Genomic DNA, 20,764 nt, shown 5'->3' with positions numbered 1-20,764 from the left:
GAAAACAAACTCTCTTTTTTCTGCTCTCCTTATCATGATGGCAAACTCTAACCGCTCGCCCACGAGAATCTGACGTGATAGCTTCTGCCGTTATAAATATATAGTTTATTATTCAATTTCATATAAAGCACCCTGTCATTTGTTAGTTGACATTTTACAAGCTATTTTCAGAGTTGACGCATCGAGTAAAAAAATAAAATAATAATAACTAGATGGCCAGTCCACACCTGCAGCCTGCTCTCTTCCTGGCTGGATATAATGAACTGTAAACTGCATCCGTAATATCACAAAAGCAGCTTCTGGAAAAAGTTCATGATCGCACTCACCAGATCAGCAGCAACACAGCAAAGGTTTTTAAGTCAATTTTTGTCAGAAATATCTCTCTTCTGTGAATGGTCGCCGCTCATCGCGCCAGAATGCCAATTAGTAAGCTTGTGGGCGGGTCCAAAGGGGGCACACTTCAGTCTGAGTGGAGGTTTCCGCCTGGCACAAGTGTTTGACTTGTCTCCGTTCAACGGCATTAAAAAGTGCCAGGAGAAGAAAAAAAAAGCCTTTTAGATAAATACCCCATACTTGCCAACCCTCCCGGATTTTCCGGGAGACTCCCGAAATTCAGCGCCTCTCCCGAAAACCTCCCGGGACAAATTTTCTCCCGAAAATCTCCCGAAATTCAGGCGGAGCTGGAAGCCACGCCCCCTCCAGCTCCATGCGTACCTGAGTGACGTCAGGTGCGCAACACCGCGTAAATCGTTGGCCAACCAAAAAGTAACCCCAGTACGCTATAGCCAACATTCACCAGGAGATGGCAACAGACAAACATAGATCATTATTACATTCCTCCCCTTTTAGAAATGTATAGAAGTTACTCAAAATAAATAAACAACCCAACCAAAAAATGCAGCAGCTCAATTAAAAAACTGTACTTAAGCCACATTCTTTTCTTCTTTTTTTTTTTAGAACTGAACTCTTAACCCTCATTTGTAAAAAAATAACATGCTTATTATACAAACAGTATTTGTACACCTTTAACACAGATTTTTATACTGTCTTCAGAGATTCAGTTTTTTTGGTGGTACTCGAAACCTTTCTGGGTACCTGCGAAAGGGTGTTCAGCATGGTTGGAAAAATAGTGACAGAGAATAGAACAAGGATGGACAATTCAACCCTTAACTCAACAATGAGTAGATGAGTGTTATGTGTGTGTATATGTGTAAATAAATGAACACTGAAATTCCAGTATTTCTCTTATTTATATATATATATATATATATATATATATATATATATACATATATATATATATATATATATATAATAAAATAAATATATATATATATAATAAAATAAATATATATATAGCTAGAATTCATTGAAAGTCAAGTATTTCTTATATATATATATATATATATATATGAAATACTTGACTTGGTGAATTCTAGCTGTAAATATACTCCTCCCCTCTTAGCCCCGCCCCCAACCACGCCCCCGTCCCACCCCGACCACGCCCCCCACCCCCCACCTCCCGAAATCGGAGGTCTCAAGGTTGGCAAGTATGACATACCCCTATCGACTCCAAATTACGCCCATGCTTTGATGTCACTTAAAAAAATAATAATAATAATTAAAAAAACGTGACCGATACAGCTGTTGTGTCATTTGAATGCAAAACACCAAACTGCTTACCAGGACAAACAGGCTAAGAAGTCGGAAGTTTTGCGTTTGACAAATCGGTTTACGTCTCCCATCATCGATCCAAATAGAAAGTTAAGTTAAAGTGCCAATGTGAAGTGAAGTGAATTATATTTATATAGCGCTTTTCTCTAGTGACTCAAAGCGCTTTACAATGTGAAACCCAATATCTAAGTTACATTTAAACCAGTGTGGGTGGCACTGGGAGCAGGTGGGTAAAGTGTCTTGCCCAAGGACACAACGGCAATGACTAGGTTTGCAGAAGCGGGGATCGAACCTGGAACCCTCAAGTTGCTGGCACGGCCACTCTACCAACCGAGCAAACCGCCCCAATATTGAAAAATTTGAGAAAAAGGAAAAACTACAGTTCCAAATAAAGAATGTTATTTTTTACTATTTTGTTTACTATTTTGATCACTAAACAGAGCTGCGCATGTCATATTCCTCTCGTTAAACAAATAGTTATATTTTTTACTATTTTGTTTACTATTTTGATCACTGAGCAGAGCTGCGCATGTCATATTCCTCTCGTTAAACAAATAGTTATATTTGCTAACTATTTTACTTGCCGGTCAATTGTAATGACTTGTTTGATTTTTGAAACCAACATCAGTGCAGTGTCGCTACAGGTAGTGAGTGTTCCATACACTCACCGAGGTGTCATTTACCCATCACTACATGTAACAAAGATGTCTCGTTAGATAAATCAACGACCTATGGGCAATTAGTTGCATTAAGCGGCCTTTTTTTTTTCTTTTTTTTTTTACCACATGTGCATGTCAGTCCCCGAGAGATGTGCACCAAATTCTCATAGTGATTCAGCCTTACAGCGGAGAGCTGTGCGAGAAATTTCAAGTCAATGGAAACTTTGGGGTTTAATACCCGCACTACCATGTGGTTGTGTGCATGTTTGGACACATTTTTTATCCTTTTGAGTGCAGCGTTTCAGGAATAGAAAAAGGTCCGGGTGCGGTCCGCGATAAATAGATGACAGAAATGAAATAGGGGGCGAATGAAAGAGAGAGGCCAAAGGTCAAGGGTTCAAAAGTTCTTTCCATTGTGTTTACTTTGGACTTCAGGGTCAAACCTAAATCCACTGTATGGGCTCTTTTAGCACGGGGCCATATTTCTTGTATGAAGTCCCAAGAAAAACGGACAATAGTGAGTCGGTTCACACGCCGGCTGCCATCGGGTGTTGTTGACACAAGGTGCCGTCGTTAAACACGTCAATAAAAGACAAAGTCTCACCTTTTATTATTGTTATTATTGCACATCTATAAGACCGGTGCGCCACTCGCAACACGCCAAAAGGGACAGATTGGCCCATATGTGACCACGCCGGCTGCCATCGGGTGTTGTTGACACAAGGTGCCATCGTTAAACCCGTCAATAGAAGACAAAGTGTCACCTTTATTATTGTTATTATTGCACATCTATAAGACCGGTGCGCCACTCGCAACACGCCAAAAGGGACAGATAGAATTCCATATGTGACCACGCCGGCTGCCATCGGGTGTTGTTGACACAAGGTGCCGTCGTTAAACACGTCAATAGAAGGCAAAGTGTCACCTTTATTATTATTATTATTGCACATCTATAAGACCGATGCGCCACTCACAACTCGCCAAAAGCGACAGATAGAATTCCGTTTGTGACCACGCCGGCTGCCATCGGGTGTTGTTGACACAGGGTGCCGTCGTTAAACCCGTCAATAGAAGACAAAGTGTCACCTTTTATTATTATTATTATTATAGCACATCTATAAGACCAGTGCGCCACTCGCAACACGCCAAAAGTAACAGATAGAATTTTGTATGTGACCACGCCGGCTGCCATCGGGTGTTGTTGACACAAGGTGCCGTCGTTAAACCCGTCAATAGAAGACAAAGTGTCACCTTTTATTATTATTATTATAGCACATCTATAAGACCAGTGCGCCACTCACAACACGCCAAAAGCGACAGATAGAATTCCGTATGTGACCACGCCGGCTGCCATCGGGTGTTGTTGACACAAGGTGCCGTCGTTAAACCCGTCAATAGAAGACAAAGTGTCACCTTTTATTATTATTATTGTTATTATTGCCCATCTATAAGACCAGTGCGCCACTCGCAACACGCCAAAAGCGACAGATAGAAGTCCATATGTGACCACGCCGGCTGCCATCGGGTGTTGTTGACACAAGGTGCCGTCGTTAAACCCGTCAATAAAAGACAAAGTGTCACCTTTTATTATTGTTATTATTGCCCATCTATAAGACCAGTGTGCCATTCACAACACGCTAAAAGCGACAGATATTATTCCATATGTGACCACGCCGGCTGCCATCGGGTGTTGTTGACACAAGGTGCCGTTGTTAAACCCGTCAATAAAAGACAAAGTGTCACCTTTTATTATTGTTATTATTGCACATCTATAAGACCAGTGCGCCACTCACAACATGCCAAAAGCGACAGATAGAATTCCATATGTGACCACGCCGGCTGCCATCGGGTGTTGTTGACACAAGGTGCCGTCGTTAAACACGTCAATAAAAGACAAAGTGTCACCTTGTATTATTGTTATTATTGCACATCTATAAGACCGGTGCACCACTCACAACACGCCAAAAGCGACGTGTTGATACCAGGGAGATTAGTTTATTTACACTTTGACTCCCAAGCCACGCCCCCGCTTGTTTTGTTTGTTGCCACGGTGACCAGCAGACTTTGTCCAGTCAGTCGCTTGTTCTCCTGTCTTGTCACCCAATACCGCCTCTAGTGGTCAGCTATAGAGTCGCATTTGTGTGTCCCTCGACGGACAGGAGATTTATTTGTCACTAGGGAGAATCAGAGGTGAAATGACATTTAAAAAAAACAACATTTTACTGCATAACATTAGCATTAGGGCGGAGAATGATGGAGTGAAAGGAGAGGGAGGGAGAAGACGATACACTGACTGTAACCATGGCAGCACCTTTGATGTTTTGTTTTTTTATGTTTAATTTATTCCGATAATTGAGCAGCATGTGAAAGGGTGCATATCAGGGCCTGATTGGTTCATTTGGCGCACTGAGAAGTCACACACTGAATGCAAATTAGGCTGTTTGAGCTTTTTCAAACTGATACGATATATAAATCCACATTTCCTATAAAAGATGCACACTATATTTTTTACAGTGCATTTAATCTAGTGTCTATACATAAGTTCCATAAAAACCTCGAAGATGTTGCTAGGAAGGATTAATGGGTGAGGTAGCGCTGTTTAGAATATTTCCCTTGTCACTTGTTGCTAGGCAGAATTCATGCGGCACAGTTAGCAAGCTGGCAGGCATAGCAACTTGGAAAAACATTGGTCACGTTTGCACAGAACTTGTGGGCCACAGCTGACTGGCAGACGCAGCAACATGGTTAGTCGTGTCACACGTTTGTATGGTAACTGGTTGCTAGGCAACACCGCTAGCTAGTAAGCTGGTTGTCTCAGCAACATAAAATGGCTGTAGAAATATTTTTTTGTCCTGGTTTGGTCACAGATATGTGGGGAAGAGACCTGTCGCTAGGCGGAATACATGGATCACAGTGCGCTAACTTGCCACATCAGGTGACCATTTACATGGTCACCTGTTGCTAGGCAAAGTTCATGCGACAGTTAGCACGCTAGCAGGCGTAGAAACTTGTAAAAAACAAAAAAAAATTAGTCCCGTCCCACACTTGCCCAGTCACTTGTTGCTAGGCAGAATTTGTGGGTCACAATTGACTTGCAGACGCAGGAACATAAGAATTAGTTATGATTTATGGTAACGGGTTGCTAGGCAACATAGCTAGTTAACTGGTTGTTTCAGCAACATCAAATGGCTGTACAAGTATTATTTTCTGGTCTGGTCACACATTTGTAGGGACACCGACTTGTTACCAGGCAAAATATGTGGAGCACATTGAGCTAACCAGAAATTTGCATGGTCACCTGTTGCTAGGCAGAATTCAAGCGGCACAGTTAGCAAGCTAGAAGGCATAGCAACTTGTAAAAAAAAATTAGTCTCGTCCCACACTTGCCCAGTCACTTGTTGCTAGGCAGAATTTGTGGGTCACAATTGACTTGCAGACGCAGCAACATAAGAATTAGTTATGTTTTATGGGCAACTGGTTGCTAGGCAACACAGCTAGTTAACTGGTTGTCTAAGCAACATCAAATGGCTGTACAAATATTTTTTCCTGGTCTGGTCACACATCTGTAGGGACACCGACTTGTTACCAGGCAGAATACGTGGAGCACAGTGAGCTAACCACAAATTTGCATGGTCACCTGTTGCTAGGCAGAATTCAAGCGGCACAGTTAGCAAGCTAGAAGGCATAGCAACTTGTACAAAAAAATTAGTCCCGTCCCACACTTGCCTAGTCACTTGTTGCTAGGCAGAATTTGTGGGTCACAATTGACTTGCAGACGCAGGAACATAAGAATTAGTTATGATTTATGGTAACGGGTTGCTAGGCAACATAGCTAGTTAACTGGTTGTCTCAGCAACATCAAATGGCTGTACAAATATTATTTTCTGGTCTGCTCACACATTTGTAGGGACACCGACTTGTTACCAGGATACGTGGAGCACAGTGAGCTAACCAGAAATGTGCATGGTCACCTGTTGCTAGGCAGAATTCAAGCGGCACAGTTAGCAAGCTCGAAGGCATAGCAACTTGTACAAAAAAATTAGTCCTGTCCCACACTTGCCTAGTCGCTTGTTGCTAGGCAGAATTTGTGGGTCACAATTGACTTGCAGATGCAGCAACATAAGAATTAGTTATGTTTTAAGGGCAACTGGTTGCTAGGCAACACAGCTAGTTAGCTGGTTGTCTCGGCAACGTAAAATGGCCGTACAAATATTTTTTTCCCTGGTCTGGTCACACATTTGTAGGGACACCGACTTGTTACCAGGCAGAATACGTGGAGCACAGTGAGCTAACCACAAATTTGCATGGTCACCTGTTGCTAGGCAGAATTCAAGCGGCACAGTTAGCAAGCTAGAAGGCATAGCAACTTGTACAAAAAAATTAGTCCCGTCCCACACTTGCCTAGTCACTTGTTGCTAGGCAGAATTTGTGGGTCACAATTGACTTGCAGACGCAGGAACATAAGAATTAGTTATGATTTATGGTAACGGGTTGCTAGGCAACATAGCTAGTTAACTGGTTGTCTCAGCAACATCAAATGGCTGTACAAATATTATTTTCTGGTCTGCTCACACATTTGTAGGGACACCGACTTGTTACCAGGATACGTGGAGCACAGTGAGCTAACCAGAAATGTGCATGGTCACCTGTTGCTAGGCAGAATTCAAGCGGCACAGTTAGCAAGGGAGCAGGCATAGCAACTTGGTTAAAAAAAAAATTGGTCACGTGCCACATTTGCAGTCACTTGTTGTCAGGCAGAATTCGAATGTCACAATTGACTGGCAGAATATTAGAATTAGTCATGTTTTATGGTAACTTGTTGCTAGGCAACACAAGTAGCTGGTTGTCTCAGCAACACAAAATAGCTGTACAAATTGTTTTCCCTGCTCTGATCACATATTTGAAGGGACACAGACCTGTTGCAATTATTTTTTCCTGATCTGGTCACACATTTGTAGAGCCACCGACCTGTTGCTAGGCAGAATACATGGAGCCCAGTAAGCTAACTCACAGGTCACATATTAGTATGGTCACCTGTTGCCAGACTGCCAATTAGCGAGCTTGTTGTCTCAGAAACATGGAATTAGTTTAACAAATATTTCCCATAATACCTGTATACATTTACATTTTCTCCTGGTGCTATAGGCAGAAATTGCGGGGCACATAATTAGCTGTAACGGGTATAGGTTCGATTCCCAGCCAGGGTTGCATAAAAACAAAACCAAGTCTATTCATGTGATTGACTAGCTGTGTCCAGGAAATGCAGAAGTAGAAATTAGCCATGACTTTTTATTTCTATTTGTATAGTCATTTGCTGTTAGGCAGAATTCATGAATGACAATTATAAAGCTCGGAGCAGTGTCAAAAAAAAAAAAAAAAAAGGTCATATATTTGCATGGTCACCTGTTGCTAGGCAAAATTCGCTAGAGCGCTGGCAGGAACATAGAAAAAGGAACTTGTCATGTCACCCTATTGTAAATGTTCACTTGTTGCTAGGCAGAATTTATGGGGCCCATCATTTGTCCATCCAGCATTATTAATAAATTATACATAGTTCTAGTCAAAGTATTTTATTTTACAACAGCACCATCTGCTGGCCAAATTTTAATTCATGTAAAACCACTACTGTTATCTTCACTGTAATACACAGTTTACTTTTACAAGCATGATCTATTTGAAGTCTATATATATATATATATATATATATATATATATATATATATATATATATATATATATATATATATATATATATACACATTATATATATATACATACATACATACATACATACATACATACATACATGTATGTATATATATAGATACATATATATATGTATATATATACATACATACATATATATGTATGTATGTATATATATACAGGTATATTATATATACATATATATATGTATATATTTATATATATATGTGTGTGTGTAATGTGTATATATGTATATATATGTATATATACATATATACATACACATATATATATATGTGTATTGTATATATGTACATATGTGTATATGTATATATATATACATTTATATACATACATTTTTGTATGTATACATACAAAAATATGTACTTATGTGTATATATATATATATATATATATATATATATATATATATACACACACACGTTCATTTGTATATGTTGTAATTCAAATGTGTATGTCAACAGAGCACAACTTTCTATACGATAATCAGTGTGACTGTTGTTATTAAGCAAGTTGGGAAGTGTTGAATAGTGAAAAGCATTTATTTCATTTTACAGTATTATTAATAATGAATTATATTTATACAGTATATATATATATATATATATGAAGTTAATACAGTATTAATAATGAATATGCAAAATATAATTAATACTGTAATAATTTGAAATATTTGTTATTAATATAAATATATATATATATATATATATATATTTACATTAATTTAAAAATATATATATATATACACACTAATAAAATATATGTTAATAATTTAAGACAATATCTATAAATAATATAGTATTAATAATGAATATATATTTATATATCTGTATACATTAATTAATGTGTATATACATATGTATTAATAGTTGATATAACAATTATATAACTTATTATTATTATTATTAATACTGTCGTAATTTTCTTTTCTTTTTTTCATTTAGATATATTTATATAAATTTGAATTTAAAAAAAAATTTGAATTTACATTTTGGTTTATTTCAATGTTCAAACCATGACTTTAAGACTGTTCCTTAAGTAAGAATAAAGGACCTTGATGTGTTTTTACTTCCACTGACATAGGCTGTAAAAAAAAAAAAAAAAATTCAAAAAAATGTTCTGTTTCTAAGAACCTAAAAAATTACAATAATTTAGCATGCCTGCTTTTTTTAAATGTATATTAAAAAAACTTTTTTTAAATATTTTAATTTACATTATTCCTTTTTAATTGGTGGTTTTTGAACAACTGTAATAGGACATTGTACTACTATAAAGCACTGCTTACTCATTATTAAGGCTATGTTGGGTTGTTTGAGTTACACATGTATATATTGTATACTGATCACACATTCAGGACAATGCACTTTTGATACCTTACCATATATCACACCTGTGATTTGTAACTTATTAACATGAGTTCAAAGTTGGTTGCTGTCACACACAAAAAAAAAAGTATGATGATGCTTCTCCTGTGACCCACTGTTTAATTCCTCTTTGCATTTATGATAAAAAAACAAAACAATGAATGTTTCTCTTCCTGGCATGTTTTGAAGCATGTTGGGACATACTGTACTCACTGTAAACTCCACTGCATGTATGTGACCATTTATACTGTACGTGGACATGAGGGTGACACACAGATTGGACCTCAGATTGATAAAAATGTTTGTTTTTTTGTCTAGAAATGCCAACCTGCAGTAAGTTAACAAGGACCTTGTATTGTATTGTTACATTGGAGATTGTAGTGTCTATAATATAGTGTTGTTTGTGCCTTATTGAGTATCGCCATGGACAAGAGTGTGAGCATGTTGGTGCAATAAGATGTGTCATATCAGGGTGACCAACTATGTCGACCTAATGAACATTGCTTTGTCTGTCTGTTCAATAAATGGCACTTTTACTCAAAATGGGTTTTCTTTGACCTTGACATTGCTATAAACCATACTTGCCAACCCTCCCGGATTTTCCGGGAGACTCCCGAAATTCAGCGCCTCTCCCGAAAACCTCCCGGAAGAAATTTTCTCCCGAAAATCTCCCGGAATTCAGCCGGAGCTGGAGGCCACGCCCCCTCCAGCTCCATGCGGACCTGAGTCCAGTGTGCGCACACAAGGAGACGAAGCAGAAGAACGAGACCATAGTCTAAGAGCGCAGGGGAGACACTTCTCCAGGGCCGATGTATGCTCGGGGCAACACCTTCGTCGTCCGCAGTGGGTCTCCACAGCGGACGACTTTAGGGTGAATGATGAGTCCAGCGATTAGTTGCAAATCTTGCTTTATTGATTGCTTGCACACAGCCAATCCCACACAAAACCAACTAGTCCCTCCCCGCACTCACTCCCTCTCTTCTCTCGCCCACACACTCACTGACGTCACTTACCTCACATGCTGTCACCTATTAAAGGGCCACACACACACATACTCTACTTTTATAACACACAGTACAGTTAGTAGAACAACTGTGTTTTCATTACTGTGTATTTGATAGGTGCCATTGCCCCAGAATTGTATTGCATTGTACTTTCAAGTACAACAATGAGTAGATGAGTGTTATGTGTGTGTATATGTGTAAATAAATGAACACTGAAATTCAAAAAAGTATTTCTTTTATTTATATATATAATAAAATATATATATATATATATATATATATATATATATATATATATATATATATAGCTAGAATTCACTGAAAGTCAAGTATTTCATACATACATATACACACATATACATATATACATATATATATACATATATATATATATATATATATATATATGAATGAAATACTCAGTTGGTGAATTCTAGCTGTAAATATACTCCTCCCCTCTTAACCACGCCCCCAACCACGTCCCCCGCCCCACCCCCGACCACGCCCCCCACCCCCCACCTCCCGAAATCGGAGGTCTCAAGGTTGGCAAGTATGCTATAAACACAAATAAAAAAACAGGAAATGACAATTATCCAACCAAATGCACTCCATTATTAATAAATTAACAATATTGATATCTCAGCGACCCCCAAAAGGGACAAGCGGTAGAAAATGGATGTATAAATAATGTATTTCACAAAACATATTAATTTGTATTAAATACATAAACAAACCTGTATTATTCGACTTTATAACTACATATTTGTGGTTTCAGTGAATTAAAAAACATTCACAATATTTGAGATAAACATGGATTATTTGGGGTAAATATAATACAATTTAATTGAAAAAATAGGTATTTTTAAATACATTATTGTACAAAACCCAAAAGCAGTGAATTGGCACGTTGTGTAAATGGTAAATAAAAACAGAATACAATGATTTGATAATCATTTTCAACTTATATTCAATTGAATAGACTGCAAAGACAAGATATTTAATGTTCCAGCTGGAAAACGTTATTTTTTGCAAATATTAGCTCATTTGGAATTTGATGCCTGCGACATGTTTCCAAAAAAGCTGGCACAAGTGGCAAAAAAGATTGACAAAGTTGAGGAATGCTCATCAAACACTTATTTGGAACATCCCACAGGTGAACAGGCTAATTGGGAACAGGTGGGTGCCATGATTGGGTATAGAAGCAGCTTCCATGAAATGCTCAGTCATTCACAAACAAGGATGGGGCGAGGGTCACCACTTTGTCAACAAATGCGTGAGCAAATTGTTTTAAGAACAACATTTCTCAACCAGCTACTGCAAGGAATTTGGGGATTTCACCGTCTACGGTCCGTAATATCAAAAGGTTCAGAGAATCTGGAGAAATCACTGCACGTAAGCAGCAAGGCTGAAAGCCAACATTAAATGCCTGTGACCTTCAATCCCTCAGGCGGTACTGTATCAAAAAGCGACATCAGTGTGTAAAGGATCTCACCACATGGGCTCAGGAACACTTCAGAAAACCACTGTCAGTAACTACAGTTGGTCGCTACATCTGTAAGTGCAAGTTAAAACTGTACTATGCAAAGCCAAAGCCATTTATCAACAACACCCGCTGGGCCCGAGCTCATCTAAGATGGACTGATGCAAAGTGGAAAAGTGTTCTGTGGTCTGACGAGTCCACATTTCAAATTGTTTTTGGAAACTGTGCACGTCGTGTCCTCCGGAACAAAGTGGAAAAGAACCAATCCGGATTGTTATAGGCGCAAAGTGGAAAAGCCAGCATCTGTGATGATATGGGGGTGTATTAGTGCCCAAGACATGGGTAACTTACACATCTGTGAAGGCGCCATTAATGCTGAAAGGTACATACAGGTTTTGGAGCAACATATGTTGCCATCCAAGCAGCGTTATCATGGACGCCCCTGCTTATTTCAGCAAGAAAATGCCAAGCCACCTGTTACAACAGCGTGGCTTCATAGTAAAAGAGTGTGGGTACTAGACTGGCCTGCCTGTAGTCCAGACCTGTCTACCATTGAAAATGTGTGGCGCATTATGAAGCCTAAAATACCACAACGGAGACCCCCGGACTGTTGAACAACTTAAGCTGTACATCAAGCAAGAATGGGAAAGAATTCCACCTGAATAGCTTCAAAAATTGGTCTTGTCAGTTCCCAAACGTTTACTGAGTGTTGTTAAAAGGAAAGGCCATGTAACACAGTGGTGAACATGCCCTTTCCCAACTACTTTGGCACGTGTTGCAGCCATGAAATTCTAAGTTAATCATTATTTGCAAACAAAAATTAAGTTTCTCAGATAGAACGTTAAGTATCTTGTCTTTGCAGTCTATTCAATTGAATATCAGTTGAAAAGGATTTGCAAATCATTGTATTCTGTTTTTATTTACCATTTACACAACGTGCCAACTTCACTGGTTTTGGGTTTTGTACATAAACAAACCTATAGTCGCACCAACTTATTTGACTTTATAACTACCTATTTGTTGTTTCAGTGAATTAAAAACAATCACAAGATTTGAGGAAAAACATGGATAATTTTGGGTAAAAATATTAGAATTTAATTGAAAAATTAGGTATTTGAAAATGAATTTTTGTATAATGTTTTTAGTATTATACAATTCATTTCTCAATGAATATAAAAAAATATATAGATTTATTCAATAAATAAATATGTGTTTGTACTAACTTTTTCAGCTTTATACCTAAAAATATTAGAATTTAATTGAAAAATTAGGTACTTGAAAATACAATGTTTTTAGTATTATACAATTCACTTCTTAATATTATTTTATTTATTTATTGATTTATTCAATACATAAATCTGTATTTGTACCAACTTCTCCAGCTTCAACTAAAAACAAAAAAAGTCAACAGTAAATTGTTCAGTGACTTTACTTGGCAGAAAGTACAATATGATTACAAATATCGATAAATAATGTATTTCACAAAAAACATTTATTCGTAATAAATACATTAAAAAAACCTGTATTCGCACCAACTTATTCGACTTTATAACTACATATTTATCGTTTCAGTGAATTAAAAACAATCACAAGATTTGAGGAAAAACATGGATAATTTTGGGTAAAAATATTAGAATTTAATTGAAAAATTAGGTACTTGAAAATACAATGTTTTTAGTACTATACAATTCACTTGTTATTATTTTTTTTTTGATTGATTTATTCAATACATAAATCTGTATTTGTACCAACTTCTCCAGCTTCAACTTAAAAAAAAAAGTCAACAGTAAATTGTTCAGTGACTTTACTTGGCAGAAAGTACATTATGATTACAAATATCGATAAATAATGTAATTTACAAAAAATATTTATTTGTAATAAATACATAAAAAAAACTGTATTTGCACCAACTTATTTGACTTTATAACTACATATTTATCGTTTCAGTGAATTAAAAACAATCACAAGATTTGAGGAAAAACATGGGTAATTTTGGGTAAAAATATTACAATTTAATTGAAAAATTAGGTACTTAAAAATACAATGTTTTTAGTATTATACAATTCATTTATTAATAAATATTTTAAAAAATTTGATTTATTCAATACATAAATCTGTATTTGTACCAACTTCTTCAGCTTCAACTTAAAAAACAAAAAAAGTCAACAGTAAATTGTTCAGTGATTTTTCTTGGCAGAAAGTACATTATGATTACAAATATCGATAAATAATGTATTTCACAAAAAATATTTATTCGTAATAAATACATAAAAAAACCTGTATTCGCACCAACTTATTCAACTTTATAACTACATATTTATCGTTTCAGTGAATTAAAAACAATCACAAGATTTGAGGAAAAACATGGGTAATCTTGGGTAAAAATATTACAATTTAATTGAAAAATTAGGTACTTAAAAATACAATGTTTTTAGTATTATACAATTCATTTATTAATAAATATTTTAAAAAAATTGATTTATTCAATACATAAATCTGTATTTGTACCAACTTCTTCAGCTTCAACTTAAAAAACAAAAAAAGTCAACAGTAAATTGTTCAGTGACTTTACTTGGCAGAAAGTACATTATGATTACAAATATCGATAAATAATGTATTTCACAAAAAACATTTATTCGTAATAAATACATAAACAAACCTGTATTCGCACCAACTTATTTGACTTTAGAACTACATATTTGTCGTTTTAGTGAATTAAAATTAAAAACAATCACAAGATTTGAGGAAAAACATGGATAATTTTGGGTAAAAATAGTAGAATTTAATTTAAAAATTAGGTATTTGAAAATACATTTCTGTATAATGTTTTTAGTATTATACAATACATTTCTTAATGATTTTTTTTTTTTTTATTTGATTTATTCAATACATAAATCTGTATTTGTACCAACTTCTCCAGCTTCAACTTAAAAAAAAAAGTCAACAGTAAATTGTTCAGTGACTTTACTTGGCAGAAAGTACATTATGATTACAAATATCGATAAATAATGTAATTTACAAAAAATATTTATTTGTAATAAATACATAAAAAAAACTGTATTTGCACCAACTTATTTGACTTTATAACTACATATTTATCGTTTCAGTGAATTAAAAACAATCACAAGATTTGAGGAAAAACATGGGTAATTTTGGGTAAAAATATTACAATTTAATTGAAAAATTAGGTACTTAAAAATACAATGTTTTTAGTATTATACAATTCATTTATTAATAAATATTTTAAAAAATTTGATTTATTCAATACATAAATCTGTATTTGTACCAACTTCTTCAGCTTCAACTTAAAAAACAAAAAAAGTCAACAGTAAATTGTTCAGTGATTTTTCTTGGCAGAAAGTACATTATGATTACAAATATCGATAAATAATGTATTTCACAAAAAATATTTATTCGTAATAAATACATAAAAAAACCTGTATTCGCACCAACTTATTCAACTTTATAACTACATATTTATCGTTTCAGTGAATTAAAAACAATCACAAGATTTGAGGAAAAACATGGGTAATCTTGGGTAAAAATATTACAATTTAATTGAAAAATTAGGTACTTAAAAATACAATGTTTTTAGTATTATACAATTCATTTATTAATAAATATTTTAAAAAAATTGATTTATTCAATACATAAATCTGTATTTGTACCAACTTCTTCAGCTTCAACTTAAAAAACAAAAAAAGTCAACAGTAAATTGTTCAGTGACTTTACTTGGCAGAAAGTACATTATGATTACAAATATCGATAAATAATGTATTTCACAAAAAACATTTATTCGTAATAAATACATAAACAAACCTGTATTCGCACCAACTTATTTGACTTTAGAACTACATATTTGTCGTTTTAGTGAATTAAAATTAAAAACAATCACAAGATTTGAGGAAAAACATGGATAATTTTGGGTAAAAATAGTAGAATTTAATTTAAAAATTAGGTATTTGAAAATACATTTCTGTATAATGTTTTTAGTATTATACAATACATTTCTTAATGATTTTTTTTTTTTTAATTTGATTTATTCAATACATAAATCTGTATTTGTACCAACTTCTCCAGCTTCAACTAAAAACAAAAAAAGTCAACAGTAAATTGTTCAGTGACTTTACTTGGCAGAAAGTACATTATGATTACAAATATCGATAAATAATGTATTTCACAAAAAGTATTTATTCGTAATAAATACATAAAAAAAACCTGTATACGCACCAACTTATTCGACTTTATAACTACATATTTATCGTTTCAGTGAATTAAAAACAATCACAAGATTTGAGAAAAACATGGATAATTTTGGGTAAAAATATTACAATTGAATTGAAAAATTAGGTACTTGAAAATACAATGTTTTTAGTATCATACAATTTATTTCTTAAAAAATATATTTTTTGAAAATGTATTTACTCAATACATAAATCTGTATTTGTACAAACTTCTTCAGCTTCAACTTAAAAAAATAAAAAAAAGTCAACAGTAAATTGTTCAGTGATTTTACTTGGCAGAAAGTAAATTATGATTTTAAATATCGATAAATATTGTATTTCACAAAAAACATTTATTCGTAATAAATACATAAAAAAAAACTGTATTCGCACCAACTTATTCGACTTTATAACTACATATTTATCGTTTCAGTGAATTAAAAACAATCACAAGATTTGAGGAAAAACATGGATAATTTTGGGTAAAAATATTAGAATTTAATTGAAAAATTAGGTACTTGAAAATACAATGTTTTTAGTATTATACAATTCATTTCTTAAAAAAAAAAAGTTTTTTAAATTGATTTATTCAATACATAAATCTGTATTTGTACCAACTTCTCCAGCTTCAACTAAAAAAAAAGAAGTCAACAGTAAATTGTTCAGTGACTTTACTTGGCAGAAAGTACATTATGATTACAAATATCGATAAATAATGTATTTCACAAAAAACATTTATTCGTAATAAATACATAAAAAAACCTGTATTCGCACCAACTTATTCGACTTTATAACTACATATTTACCGTTTCAGTGAATTAAAAACAATCACAAGATGTGAGGAAAAACATGGATAATTTTGGGTAAAAATATTAGAATTTAATTGAAAAATTAGGTACTTGAAAATACAATGTTTTTAGTATTATACAATTCATTTATTAATAAATATTTTTTTTAAATTAGATTTATTCAATACATAAATCTGTATTTGTACCAACTTCTTCAGCTTCAACTTAAAAAACAAAAAAGTCAACAGTAAATTGTTCAGTGATTTTACTTGGCAGAAAGTACATTATGATTACAAATATCGATAAATAATGCATTTCACAAAAAAACATTTATTCAAAATAAATACTTTAAAAAAAAACTGTATTCGCACCAACTTATTCGACTTTATAACTACATATTTATCGTTTCAGTGAATTAAAAACAATCACAAGATTTGAGGAAAAACATGGATAATTTTGGGTAAAAATATTAGAATTTAATTGAAAAATTAGGTACTTGAAAATACAATGTTTTTAGTACTATACAATTCACTTGTTATTATTATTATTTTTTTGATTGATTTATTCAATACATAAATCTGTATTTGTACCAACTTCTCCAGCTTCAACTTAAAAAAAAAAGTCAACAGTAAATTGTTCAGTGACTTTACTTGGCAGAAAGTACATTATGATTACAAATATCGATAAATAATGTAATTTACAAAAAATATTTATTTGTAATAAATACATAAAAAAAACTGTATTTGCACCAACTTATTTGACTTTATAACTACATATTTATCGTTTCAGTGAATTAAAAACAATCACAAGATTTGAGGAAAAACATGGGTAATTTTGGGTAAAAATATTACAATTTAATTGAAAAATTAGGTACTTGAAAATACAATGTTTTTAGTATTATACAATTCATTTCTTAAAAAATATTTTTTTTGAAAATGTATTTACTCAATACATAAATCTGTATTTGTACCAACTTCTTCAGCTTCAACTTAAATTTTTTTTTAAAAGTCAACAGTAAATTGTTCAGTGATTTTTCTTGGCAGAAAGTAAATTATGATTACAAATATCGATAAATAATGTATTTCACAAAAAACATTTATTCGTAATAAATACATTAAAAAAAACTGTATTCGCACCAACTTATTTGACTTTATAACTACATATTTATCGTTTCAGTGAATTAAAAACAATCGCAATATTTGAGGAAAAACATGGATAATTTTGGGTAAAAATATTACAATTGAATTGAAAAATGAGGTACTTAAAAATACAATGTTTTTAGTATCATAAAATTCATTTATTAATAAATATTTAAAAAAAATAATTGATTTATTCAATACATAAATCTGTATTTGTACCAACTTCTCCAGCTTCAACTTAAAAAAAAAAAGTCAACAGTAAATTGTTCAGTGACTTTTCTTGGCAGAAAGTACATTATGATTACAAATATCGATAAATAATGTATTTCACAAAAAACATTTATTCGTAATAAATACATTAAAAAAAACCTGTAATTGCACCAACTTATTCGACTTTATAACTACATATTTTTCGTTTCAGTGAATTAAAAATAATCACAAGATTTGAGGAAAAACATGGATAATTTTGAGTAAAAATATTAGAATTTAATTGAAAAATTAGGTACTTGAAAATACAATGTTTTTAGTATTATACAATTCATTTCTTAATAAAAAAATTTTTTTTTTAATTGATTTATTCAATAAATAAATATGTATTTGTACCAACTTCTCCAGCTTCAGCTAAAAACAAAAAAAGTCAACAGTAAATTGTTCAGTGATTTTACTTGGCAGAAAGTACAGTATGATTACAAATATCGATAAATAATGTATTTCACAAAAAACATTTATTCGTAATAAATACATTAAAAAAAACCTGCATTCGCACCAACTTATTTGACTTTATAACTACATATTTATCGTTTCAGTTAATTGAAAACAATCACAAGATTTGAGGAAAAACATGGCTAATTTTGGGTAAAAATATTAGAATTTAATTGAAAAATTAGGTACTTAAAAATACAATGTTTTTAGTATCATACAATTCATTTATTAATAAATATTTTAAAAAAAATTAGATTTATTCAATACATAAATCTGTATTTGTACCAACTTCTTCAGCTTCAACTTAAAAAACAAAAAAAAGTCAACAGTAAATTGTTCAGTGACTTTACTTGGCAGAAAGTACATTATGATCACAAATATCGATAAATAATGTATTTCACAAAAAACATTTATTCGTAATAAATACATAAACAAACCTGTATTCGCACCAACTTATTTGACTTTATAACTACATATTCGTCGTTTTAGTGAATTAAAAACAATCACAAGATTTGAGGAAAAACATGGATAATTTTGGGTAAAAATATTAGAATTTAATTGAAAAATTAGGTATTTGAAAATACATTTCTGTATAATGTTTTTACTATTATACAATACATTTCTTAATAAATATATATTTTTAAAATTTGATTTATTCAATACATAAATCTGTATTTGTACCAACTTCTTCAGCTTCAACTTAAAAAACCAAAAAAGTCAACAGTAAATTGTTCAGTGACTTTACTTGGCAGAAAATAATGTATTTCACAAAAAACATTTATTTGTAATAAATACATAAAAAAAACCTGTATTTGCACCAACTTATTCGACTTTATAACTACATATTTATCGTTTCAGTGAATTAAAAACAATCACAAGATTTGAGGAAAAACATGGATAATTTGGGGTAAAAATATTACAATTTAATTGAAAAATGAGGTACTTAAATATACAATGTTTTGAGTATTATACAATTCATTTCTTAATAAATATTTAAAAAAATAATTGATTTATTCAATACATAAATCTGTATTTGTACCAACGTCTTCAGCTTCAACTTCAAAAAAAAAAAAAAAAAGTCAACAGTAAATTGTTCAGTGAATTTACTTGGCACTAAGTACAGTATGATTACAAGAAAGATAAATACTAGCTAGATAATTAAAATGTGTTATTTTGCCAATACTGTAATATCTATACAAATCCAAACGATATTGATTTTCTTTTCATTTATTTGCATAACAGGTTATGATGATGATGCTACATAGTGATAGCATTATGGCACGCTACTATTTGACTGCCAGTAACTAAAACACGGTATTTCTTTATTGCATTAGCACATGTTTGCCACTAGATGTCAGTGTTCCACTCTTCCAAAGATTGCAGGATCTCTGAATAGAAGTGCAAAAGGCAGCACTTGCACACATAAACATGAATGAACATTGTGTTCAGCTTGGAAAACATAAAACCATTTTAATGATCCCCAATCAAATCTAGTGTGGCCACTAGGGGGCGTATTTACACACTCCAGAGATGCCTATGATATGTTGTGATGCATTAAAAAAAAAAAAGCATTATTGTCCTGGAGGTATTCTGTCCATATGCAGCATTGCGTTTTGCAATTAAATCATGCATAATCAATACTGTCCTCTCACCATATATCTTTTGAAATATGTCCTGCGTAGGAGAACTTAATGGGCTGTTTGTGGAAACCAAAGATCAACACAGAGAACCTGTTAGCAGGATTACATCCGGGACTGCGTGCACACGTGTTTGTGCATGTGCGTGTGCGCGCGTGCATCCGCGCGCGCGCGTGTGTGTGGCCATGGCAACCGTTTTTCCTCAGTCAGTGCTGCTGAGGAATGGGAATGGAAAGGAGGATGCAACACTGACCACATTGGTGCTTATGTAAAGAATACATATTTATATCATTCAAAAAAATCTACAAACAAAATATGAGAAAGTTGCACTCAATAATGGTGAAATTGGGAAAGTAATATTTAGAAA

The sequence above is a fragment of the Nerophis lumbriciformis genome, linkage group LG01 (assembly GCF_033978685.3).
Source record: "Nerophis lumbriciformis linkage group LG01, RoL_Nlum_v2.1, whole genome shotgun sequence".
NCBI classification, from domain to species: Eukaryota; Metazoa; Chordata; class Actinopteri; order Syngnathiformes; family Syngnathidae; genus Nerophis; species Nerophis lumbriciformis.
This window is presented reverse-complemented; position numbering follows the sequence as displayed.